We start from the raw sequence: 11,479 nt of genomic DNA, 5'->3' as shown, positions 1-11,479 counted from the left end.
TCTTGATGGATTTATAAAATCCTGAGTTTAAGAATCTTTCAGCTGGGCATGATGGCTCATGCTTGTAATCCCAGCACTTTGGGAGGCTGAGGTAGGTGGATTGCTTGAGCCCAGGAGTTTGAGACCAGCCTGGGTAACATGGTAAAACCATGTCTGTACTAAAAATTCAAAAATTAACCGGGTGTGGTGGCATGTGCCTATCGTCCCAGCTACTTGGGAGGCTGAGGTGGGAGGATGGCTTGAGCCCAGGAGGCAGAGGTTGCAGTGAACCAGAATCATGCCACTGTATTCCTGCCTGGGTGACAGAGCCAGAGCCTATCTCAAATAAAATAAAATAAAAAGAGTCTTTCCAGGGACACCTGAAGTAACCTCTACCAGAGTATAGTGCTGAAAATGGGCAAAACAGAAAAATGGCATGACTTATAAATATTGCCCTAACAAGACTTATTTTGGTACAGCAGACATTGTAGATACAAACCTGATTTGTACGCTGATCTTAGGCCTGGGTTTCCCAGCAGCAGGAGTGAGAATAGACCTGCCTCGTGTGTTATTCTCCCGCATGTAGTGGGTGCTATTTCAGTAGTGGTAGTGGCTGTGGCATATGTATTTAGAGCATATTCAGAGTTATTCCTGCTGGAGTCTGTCTTTATATGGAGTTGACAGAAGGCTTAGTCTGTAATGACAAAAATAACAACAAAAAGGAATAATCCCCCAAACGATTATCCTTTTTATTAATTCCATCACCATTCTTATTTCTTTCTTTCAAGATTAGCACCACAAAGCTAAACTCTTTTGCCTTTTTAATTTATTGCACTAGTTCAATTTTCTATTTTGTGATAAATGTAAGGGATTTAGAAGTGGTTTGTGAAGACGAAGGCAGGAAGGATGGGAAAAAAAGCAATTACTTCATACCAGTTACACCAGGAAATAGTGGAGGTGCCATTCCTCTGGCATTTCTGCCCATTTTTCTTCATTACTATAATGGCGGCCGCTCTCCTCATTACCAGCACATTTCTCTTCATTACCAGCGTGGTGATAGGGGGGATGATGAGTGCTATTTACAACCAGCATTCTGTGAAAGGTCCAGCAGATGAATAATAACTATTCACACAGATATGGGGAGGCCAAAAAAGGCAAATGGTTAAAGTGAGGCTGTTGTGTTTCAGAAAGGCAGGGAGGCGATTTCTTCTGAAGAGAGAGGGGGCTCATATTCCTCAATGAGGGGACTGCCTTACAGAGCTGGGCTGGAACAGTCCAGGCACTTGAGTGTGTTCTCAAAAGAACTGGCCAGAAAACAGTGACGTATTTAACCTTTAAATGTGTGTATATCCATAAATATAGACACATCTTGTTGGTTCTGTTTCTCTGGAGAATCCTAATGCAGGTAGATGGATGGATGGATGGATGGATGGATGGATGGATGGATGGATATATAGATAGATTGATAGATAGACAGATACACACATACATATGTAGATACACAGATGGATAGATGATAGTTTTTATCTATCTATATGGAGAGAGAGAGATTTATTTTAAGGAATTGGCTCACATGATTGTGGAGGCTTGGCAAGTCCACAATCTGATGGGGGAGGCCAGCAGGCTGGAGACTCAGGGAAGAGTTGCAGTTGGAATCAAAAGGCTGTGCGCTGACAGAATTCCTTCTTACTTGTCGGAGATGAGTCTTTGTTCTATTCAACCCTTCAGCTGATTAAGTGAGGCACACCCACATTATAAAGTTTAATAAGCCGTTCTCAAACTCTACCATTATTGATTTTAATCTCAACCAAAAAGCACCTTCCTAAAAACATTCAGAATGATGTTTCATTGTTCTGAGCACCATGGTACAGCCAAACTGACGTGTAAAATAAAAAATCACACTATTTATCTATCTGTCTATCAATCTATCATCTGTCTGTAAATCTAGACTAACAAAGTATAAAGAACTTGCAAACCACACATAGAGATGCTAAATTGGGTTCTTACCTAATGACAAGTCTTCGAACTGGGCTGTTGGGATTCTTCGTGGGGTGTGGTCAGTGGCAGCTAGCCAGGAATAGAGTCTTACCTTTCGTCAGGCATGCTTTCAGACACTTGAATTGAGGGCAATAATGACTCCAAGGGCAGGAGAGGATCTGTAAGTGGGTTTGGAGGAGAGGCACAGTGTAGATATGATTGGAAAGTAGGTGAATTATTTATTAAAGGGCACTGTTAAATTTCACTATCTAATTGCTACTCTTGCTTTTTCTCGATAGCAATGGCTTTTACCCTTGTCCCACGGCTCCCCTGCCCAACTCAAGAAGGTGTTGAAATAGGCTGCAGAAGTTCCCAGCCAGGCAAGTAGAAGCAGGTCAGCTTCCCAGAGATGGGCTCATGGGCGGGACTCTAGTTAACCCCTGCGGGCCTGGAGCATTTGGGAAAGAGGCCCTGGGAAAAGATTTCCACTAGAAGGGCATTCTCATTTGCCAAACTCTGACGGTGTGTGTAGCCTGTTAAGAATGATAGAGGTGGTATTCCAGCACAGCAAGCTTTCAATATGAGACAGAGGGATGAAAGGAATACAATACGAAAGCAGCAGGTGAGAATGGATGTATCACACAGGGAAAAGATGTTAGAGGAATATTGAGGTATATTAATTCTCCCCAGGTCACCTCAAATTCAGTAGCTTTAGTGAAAGCAAAGATAATGCTCTTGAATTAGGCCCAGGCTTCTAACAAGTGCCACAGCACCATCTGCTTTGTAGCAAAAGTCATAGGAGGTAGAAAAGACAGACCTGCATGCCATTCGATGATAATTTGTTTAATCATCTCTATTTCCTCAGGAGCCCTCACAAGCTGTTGTATGCGGACAAGCTCAGGGAATTTGATGTCTCCCAAGTGATGCTTCTCCAGGTTAGGCGACTCCTAAGGGCAAGACAGCATTTGCCCAGTAGTCTTTGGGATAATCTGCACATGTTTAAGGGCTTGAAACAAGCAACAGAAGCAACTACTTTGCCCCTTACAAATTTTTCCTAACCGGGTCAGGAGAGGCTTCTGAACTTACTATCGGCAAATTGTCGGACTCTGTCCTTGAAAAATCATTCGCCACTGAGAAAGGGCATGGTCTTGTACATTCACACCTATCTCACTGTAACTTTAATGAAGCAAGAACAAATTAAAGGTAAACATCCTGTAGGGTGTAAACCACCTATATTCCTGAGAGATAGAATGTGGGGATTTCCTTAAATAACTAGCTATAGGCTTTTGGCTTGGGTCCTTTGATTTATTTTCCTTATTGCTGGAGCAACTTGCTCTGTCTCTAAACCAATTTCCCGAATCCCTGAGCAGAGCATGTTATGGCAGTCTCTCATAACTAGATCCAACTAGTTTGAAGCCACCTGGACTTTGCCCTAACTTGGCACCAGACATCCATTTGGAAAATTTGGGCCAGCTAATCTTGCCATGCTTCTTCCTGTTGTCCCTGGGTAACCTTCCCTAGCTTCAGAATTGCAACCACCCGCTGTAGTCTGATGAACTCCAAATCTATATCTGTAGCCCCAAGCTCTCTTCTGAGCCTCAGCCTAGACTTCTCAACCTGAGTGTACAGTGGACACCTCAGACAACATGCCCCAAACTGAAGTCAACATCTTAGCCTACAACTTGGTCTTCTCTTCGATTTTCTAGCTTTGTTAGTGGTGCTACCTTCACCAGTCACTGGAACTGGTTACCTTTTACTTTTCCATCTCCACCCACCCTCACATATATCCAATCTATCACCATGTTGTGCTGATTTTACATTCTAATTAGTTTTTCTTTAAATGTATCTCTTTCCTTTCACTTCTACCCACTGCTACTACCATAATCCAAGCTCTTAGAGTCATCCTGGTTTGCCCATAACTAGTCCTTCTGCCTTCTGCCTTAACTAGTTAAGACTGTACATGACAGCTTGAATAATCTATCCAAAATGCTTAAAGTCTTTAAAAACTCCCCATCATTTAGAGAACTAAACACTAAACTAATTATCCAGCCCCTCTTTGACTGCCGTCTCCAATGTTACCTCCCAACAACTCCCTCTTTCCCTTTATAATGCTTGTAATACTCTTTTAATTTCCCACGTGTGCTTCCAGCCCTATGCCTCTGCAGGAGTTATTCCTTCAATCTGGAGTGCTCGTCCTACCCTTCTTCACAGGCTAATTACGTCTGACTCATCTTTTAATACTCAGCTAAAGCATTATCTCTTCCAGGAAACCTCTTGTGAACTCCCAGAACAGAACAAGTACCATTCCTCTCTATTATCCTCCATAACATTATGTAGATATCTCTGTTATTATCCCCTTTGTTTGTTTTTCTCACTGGATTTTAAAACATTTTTTTCATCTTTGCCCTTAAAGTGCCTAGATTAGAAACTAAAATGGATGCTTGATTTTATTTTTCACTGAATTCCTATGTCTTTATATTTTTGGATCCTCATCTATGGAATACTGATTCTAGCAGCAAATTTCTTTGATTCACTAAGATGCCATAATGTATCTAAACATTTTTTAAAGTATCTAATAGCTTCCAAGGGTTTTTGAAAATCTTCATTTCTTTTGACGAAGTCTCACTCTTTCACCCAGGCTGCTCACTGCAACCTCCACCTCCCAGGTTCAAGCAATTCTTGTGCCTCAGCCTCCCGAGTAGCTGGGATTACAGGCGAGTGCCACCACACCAAACTAATTTTTGTAATTTTAGTAGAGACGGGGCTTCACCATGTTGGCCAGGGTGGTCTTGAACTCCGGACTTCAGGTGATCCTCCCACCTCGGCCTCCCATAGTGCTGGGATTACAGATGTAAGCCACCATGCCTGGCCGAATATCTTTATTCTTGTAGACCCACATCTTCTCTACAGCCCACAATACCTACTTCTCCAAAACCACTGACCTCTTGGAAAAGTGACTTGTAGACCAGGTGTCTTCTGAGGTGCATGTTTCCAGTGACTGACATTGTGGCCTTACTTTCTTGGCTGCAGTTTTGGGGGTTCTCAGACAATCACAACAACATTAAACAAGCCAGAGCAAGCTAGCAAAATAGCATCTTAGGTTAGGTTAGAGACCCAACAGAGGCATTGCTGGAACACAAGGAAGTCTCTAGAGAATATGTAAGATTCAGGCAGGGATTCTCTGCCACTTTGCCTAATTAGAAATAAATGCCTGGCACTTCGTTATCTCAGTTAAATCTTTTTGTCTGCCTGCTGGATACATCACACTATTGAAGATATCATTGGGGTTAAGATATCAATCTGTCTGTATGTCAAGGCTGGACATGGTGACTCACACCTGTAATCCCAATACTTTGGGAGGTCGAGGTGGGTGGATCACTTAAGTTCAGGGGTTTCAGACCAGCCCGGCCAACACGGTGAAACCCTGTCTCTTCTAAAAAAAAAAAAAAAAAAAAAAAAAAAAAGATACAAAAATCAAAAATTAGTCAGGCATGGTGGCACATGCCTGTAATCCCAGCTACTCAGAAGGCTGAGGCAGGAGAATTGCTTGAACCAGGAGGCGGAGGTTGCAGTGAGCCAAGATCATACCACCGTATTCCAGCCTGGGCAACAGAGTAAGAATCTATCTGGAGAAAAAAGAAAAAAAAAAGGATATACTAGGCAAAGCAAGGAATTTTAAAGATGCAAATTTTCTTGAAAGCATGATCTAAATACACAGATTATGTTGTGTTTCTGTTTTAAAATTCTTCCTGTCTCCCCTGGTTAGCTTTGGGATCAAATTCCTTATGACACAATATCCCTGAGAGTCATTACAGCATAGAAGATAAGAGGATGTGTCCTAGCACCAGACTGGGTTGAGATTCCAGCTCAGACTCAATAAATCAACTCCCCAGCTTTCAGTTTCCTCATCTGTAAAATGGAAATAATAAAATAATAGTATTCACTTCACAGGGTATTGTGAAGATGAAAGCAAAGACGTGGCAAGAGCTCAGAAGAGTACCTGGCCCATAGTAAGTATTCAGTACACTTCAACTATTCAACTATTGCTGTTTGATATAAGACATGCTCCTTTCTCCATCTGAATTTGTTCATGTACTTCAGCTATATTGAACTTGTTCCTCTCTACTACATCATTCTCACATTGCTTTGCACCTGCTGCTAGGAAAGGTTTTGCTTTCTTTTGGCTAATTCCTAACATTCCCCACTCCCCTTGCCCCATCAGTCTCTGTCAAGGGACCCTCTCATGTATCCACAAAGATCTCTGTGCTTCCTGCTCCCACTATCTGTCCTGATGTTCCTGTACATGTCTGTCTCCCACACTGTACTCTAAAGCCCTCAATAGGAAGGATTTTTTCCCTTAATCTCCCAAAGCATACACAACTATTGGCATATAAGACATGCTAAAATATATCTACCAAATGATCTATAGACTACACACCAAACACATGTGAAAAGTGAAATAAAAATGTATCTAATAACCAAATGGAAAAAAAATATTTCTAAATAAGTATTGTTATCTTCATTGCTTACAGCATATGCTTTTGAATAGCCAGTGATTAATATGTGGCCTTAAGAGGATGGATTTAATTTTTTGGCAACCCTTAAAAGGAAACCAAAATTAGGTTTTTGGTAAAGATGAGCAATCAAACTTGTTAATACCACTTTAGATCAAAAATAGATACAGCTGGATAAACAAAATTGTACATCTATAGAATGAAATACTATTCAGTGACTAAAAGAAATGAGCTCTTAAGCCACGAGAAAGCATAGAGGAAGCTTAAATGCATATTGCTAAGTGAAAAAGGCTGTTTAAAAAGGCTACATACTGTGTGATTCTAACCATATGACATTCCAGAAAAGACAAAACTATAGAGACAATAAAAAGATCAGTGGTAGCCAGGGCTGGAATAACAAGCAGGAAAGGGATGAGTAGGTGGCAGACAGGAGATTTTTAGGATGGTGAAACTGTCTTGTATGGGACTGTAATGTTGAATGCATGACATTCTGCATTTGTCCAAACCCATGAAACTGTACAACACAAAGAGTGAACCCAAATGTAAACCATAAACTTTAGGCCGGGCGCAGTGGCTCATGCCTGTAATCCCAACGGCTTGGGAGGCCAAGTCAGGTGGATTACTTGAGGTCAGGAGTTCGAAACCAGCCTGGCCAACATGATGAAACCCCATCCCTACTAAAAATACAAAATTAGCCAGGCGTGGTGTTGCATTCCTGTAATCTCAGCTACTTGGGAGGCTGAGGCAGGAGAATTGCTTGAACCCAGGTGGCAGAGGTTGCAGTGAGCTGAGATTGAGCCACTGCACTCCAGCCTGGACGACAGAGTGAGACTCCATCTCAAAAGGAAAACACCACCACCAACAACAAAACTATGAACTTTAGTTAATAATAATGGATTAATATTGGTTCATCAATTGTAACAAATGTACTACACCGAAGCAAGATGTTAATAATAGGGGCAACTGGGGCTGGAGAAGAAGGGCTATATGGAAAGTCTTTGTACATTCTGCTCAATTTTTCTGTAAACCTAAAGCTGCTCTAAAAAATAATGTCTAGTGATCTAAAAAAATAGATACAGCTACGAACAAAGAGTCTGATGATCTCCTTGTGTGATCCTCAGGCAGTTTCCAATAGCAATTTCAAATGAAAAATTCCACAGGAGTTTTCAGCAATGACAGCATCATTAGTATAATAACAATAGTTAACATTTACTGAGCACTTACTATATCCCAGTCACTTTTCAAAATGCCTCACATGTGTTAACCAATTTAATCCTTGTGACAACTGTGTGGGTAGGGACTATTATTATTCTCATTTTGCAGGTAAGGAATCAAAGGCACAGAGAGTTTAATCACATTGCTAATGATTGCAAGGTTAAGAGGTAGCACTGACTTTAAACCCTCACAGTATAACCTGGATTCCAGGTTTTTAACTTCTGTGCTATTCTGACAATTAATCCAAGTAGCATTTCAAGCAAAAGATTTTGAACGACTAATGCTAATTGGCTTATAAATTATAATGTGTTTGGCTGAAAATTACAGAATGCATAATTTCTTTTTAAACAGAGTCTTACTCTGTCACCCAGGCAGGAGTACTGTGGCACGATCTCAGCTCACTGCAGCCTCCACCTCCCAGGCTCAAGTGATCCTCCCATCTCAGCCTCCTGAGTAGCTGGTATTACAGGTGCATGCCACCATGTTCAGCTATTTATTTTAATTTTTTTTTGTAGAGGTGAGGTCTCACTGTATTGCCCAGACTGGTCTTGAATTCCTGGGCTGAAGCAATCCTCCTGCTTTGGTCTCTCAAAGTGCAGGCGTTACAGGCACGCGCCACTGTGCCTGGCCCAGAATGCATAACTTATGTTGGGCTAAAACATGCAAACCATTCATTATCTCACTTAGAAATAAGTCCAGGGCTGGCAGTTCCTTAGTTATTTCCAGTGACTTTGGGTTGGCATTGCTGAGACTTTTTGGCCTAACTCTCATGGTTGCAGGATGGCTAAGGAATCCTAAACATCACCTCTCACATGACAGTATACAAAGCATCTATCTTCTTGTTATGAAAGACAACTTTTCCCAGGAGTTTAACTGTGTCACATGGCCACCTCTAAAGAAAAGTCAGGGAAGCCAGTAGCTGGCAAAAAAGACCAGCGTTTTAAACTGCCTATGTTGCCTCCTGAACAAGGTTCTGCTAACACTGAGGATGGGCAGATAATTTTGATGTGTGCATTGCAAGTGTCTGCCACAACGTCTTTAAAAGAAAACCAATCAGTGCTGCTTTATCTTAGGATCTTCAGTAAGAGCACAAAGATGGTTGCTTAAGATGCATCATTTCTCCACTTTTATACACCCCAGCATGCCAAGGAATATGACACTTTCCTATCTGTAACAGTGGCTCCCTATAGCAGTCATTCTTGGGAACCTGTCCAAATCCCTGAGTTGAGGACTTGAGAATTGAGGGAAAAATCATAATCCAGACAATGAGACAGGGTCCCACATAAAGTAGACCAATTTCTATTTTCTTACTTATTTGCTGTAAGACTCCCATTGAAATCTGGGATCTTTTAATGCATCCGTTTCTTTAATTATGAAATGGTGATAAATCTACGATCACAGACATGTAGAGGGGCATACAATATATAATAAAATCATACTATTATTTTAGAAGCAAGTAGTTTATTAGATCATCCAAACAAATAGGATATACATTTTTAAGTTTCATAAGCATAAATGTTTTTTAAAAAATCTAAAACCTGGCCGGGCATAGTGGCTTATGCCTGTAATCACAGCACTTTGGGAGGCCGAGGTGGGTGGATCACTTGAGGTCAGGAATTTGAGACCAGCCTGGCCAACACAGTGAAACCCCATCTCTACAAAAATCATACAAAAATTAGCTGGGAGTGACGGTGTGTTTCTGTAGTCCAGCTACTCGGGAGGCTGAGGCACGAGAATCGCTTGAGCCCAGGAGGCAGAGGTTACAGTGAGCCAAGATCGCGCCACTATACTACAGCCTAGGTGACAGAATGAGACTCTGTCTCAAAATGAATAAATAAATAAATAAAATCTAAAAATTTAAAACTTGTCAATTCCAATCTAAGTATAAAATTCTAATGAGTTCCACATTATGCCAGAAAGCTTAAATATCTTGATTTTCTGTAGAAGAGTGATTTGAAATTTCATTTCTACGTAACCAAAACAGTGATTGAAAAGAAAATGTTAGGCCTGTCTGAGTGAATTACAGGTATATTTAAAGCCAGTTAGAATGATTTTTATTTTATGTATTTTTGCCTTAGCAGTGGTAGCCTAAGTCTACTTCTTTCCATTTGGTCGCGATGTCAACCATCCCTACAATAAGCTCATCCCTTATGTAGGTCAGAGCCCTTTAAAAACATGTAAGGATTTATATTGAATGCTATGGGAAGATGGCTGTGGTTTAAAGATAATCCTTCTATTGATCTAAAATGCTGTACTATAGCTACAGTTTGCCTTAATAAGATTAAGTCCGTGATTGCATTCCTTTTTGAACAGGGTATGATGGCAGATCATTTGGATCAACTCAATGGAAGTGGTAAAATAAAATCACAAACTATTAGTGCTGGGAGGAATCTTAGCAAACACCTGGTTAGTATCCTCATTCAATGTAGATGTCCCCTCAATATCTTCTGTTGATCTCTTCAGGGATGAAGAACTCCCTTCTTTCAGAGGTAATTCACTCTATTTTTAGATATTAATTGTTATTAGAAAGCTCTTCCTCATCTGAAATGATTTTAATCCCGTTTTCTGAGGCTCACATGATTAGTTCTTATACCTAGCTCACCATTTTTTAAAAGTTACCTTTTCAATTTAACCACCCCAATTCTTCCCAGTATTCATATAATGTGGTTTGCCTACTCCGTGCTATCTTTTTTTATTTTTCATTAAAACTATTCTGATTCCTCAACATATCCCTCTTACAGCATGCACACGGACTTATGCTAGGTAACGTTTCTTTCCATTATGTTCCTAGGGTAAGAAAAGGGGTGTTTAATTCTAGAAAATGTAACAACTAACTGTCAAAAGTTTATGAATATATAAAATTAGCTATATATTCTATATGGTAAAACATAAGAAAGTAGCTATATAAATAGTGAAACATAAACTGCTTACTTATTTGTTCTCCATCACTGTGAAAATAGAAGAATTTTCCAGAAAGCGAATAAGGGAGAAACAAAGAAGGAATTAAAAAATAATTATATACACCATATCTTAAAGGGACTTGCCACTATTTTCTCTAAGAAATCTTGCTACCTTTTAATCATTCTATACCCATGGTCCCTAAACTGAACCCAAAGCCCAGTGTGGATTAATGAGCTGAGAATACAGTACAAATATTATTTCTTGTATTAGAAACTCAATAACAGTGATTCCCAAGTGTGGTTCATGGACCTAACCTTTTTAAAAATGGAGACTCCTGGGCCCCACTCTTAGAGATATACCTGGGATAATGCCAGAAAAAAATTGTACAATGACGTCTATGTGCATTCATGTGTGTGGATGTGTGTGCTTCATTCTCCAAGTGATTCTGATACGTACTCAAGTGTAAGAATCATTGTTTTCATCTTTTTATGCAGCCCAAAACTCCATTAGAATTTTGAAAACAATTAAATATTGTCTCAAACTGGTCAATAGTTAACCAACACCTGTCTTTTTCCTGTAAATCCAGCTAAACCAGGTTTCTGTCCACTCATACTAGACTTATGAGGCTTTTTTTTAGCCTAAGCTCAAAACTTTATGTTTATATCCTTTTACATGTCATCCACTAATTTGGGACACTACTTCCAGACTTCTCTTATAAATCTTAAATCTTCCATATAAGACCTTAACTAAGCTGTACATACTAATTTAATCATTAAATCCAATATCCCTGCAGAGTTCTCATCTGAATTTCTGATTAAAATGATTAGAACTGAATCAAGCTTAGATCCAGCTTTCTTCCACCTCCTGTTATCATCGATTTACCCACATAGCAG

At 40.1% G+C, this 11,479-nt stretch overlaps 1 long non-coding RNA gene across 1 annotated transcript; it reads left to right on the top strand.

Moving 5' to 3' along the window:
- The first annotated feature begins 2,821 nt into the window (after nucleotides 1–2,821).
- Nucleotides 2,822–10,473, top strand: LOC129049188 (uncharacterized). The gene is made up of 3 exons (XR_008512039.2): nucleotides 2,822–2,891; nucleotides 5,908–5,966; nucleotides 9,999–10,473. It is a non-coding gene; the product is annotated as an uncharacterized LOC129049188 (long non-coding RNA).
- The last annotated feature ends 1,006 nt before the right edge of the window (nucleotides 10,474–11,479 follow it).

Source organism: Pongo abelii, chromosome 10 (genome assembly GCF_028885655.2).
Source record: "Pongo abelii isolate AG06213 chromosome 10, NHGRI_mPonAbe1-v2.0_pri, whole genome shotgun sequence".
NCBI classification, from domain to species: Eukaryota; Metazoa; Chordata; class Mammalia; order Primates; family Hominidae; genus Pongo; species Pongo abelii.
The sequence above is the reverse complement of the archived record's forward strand: the minus strand, read 5'-3'. Positions and strand labels throughout refer to the sequence as shown.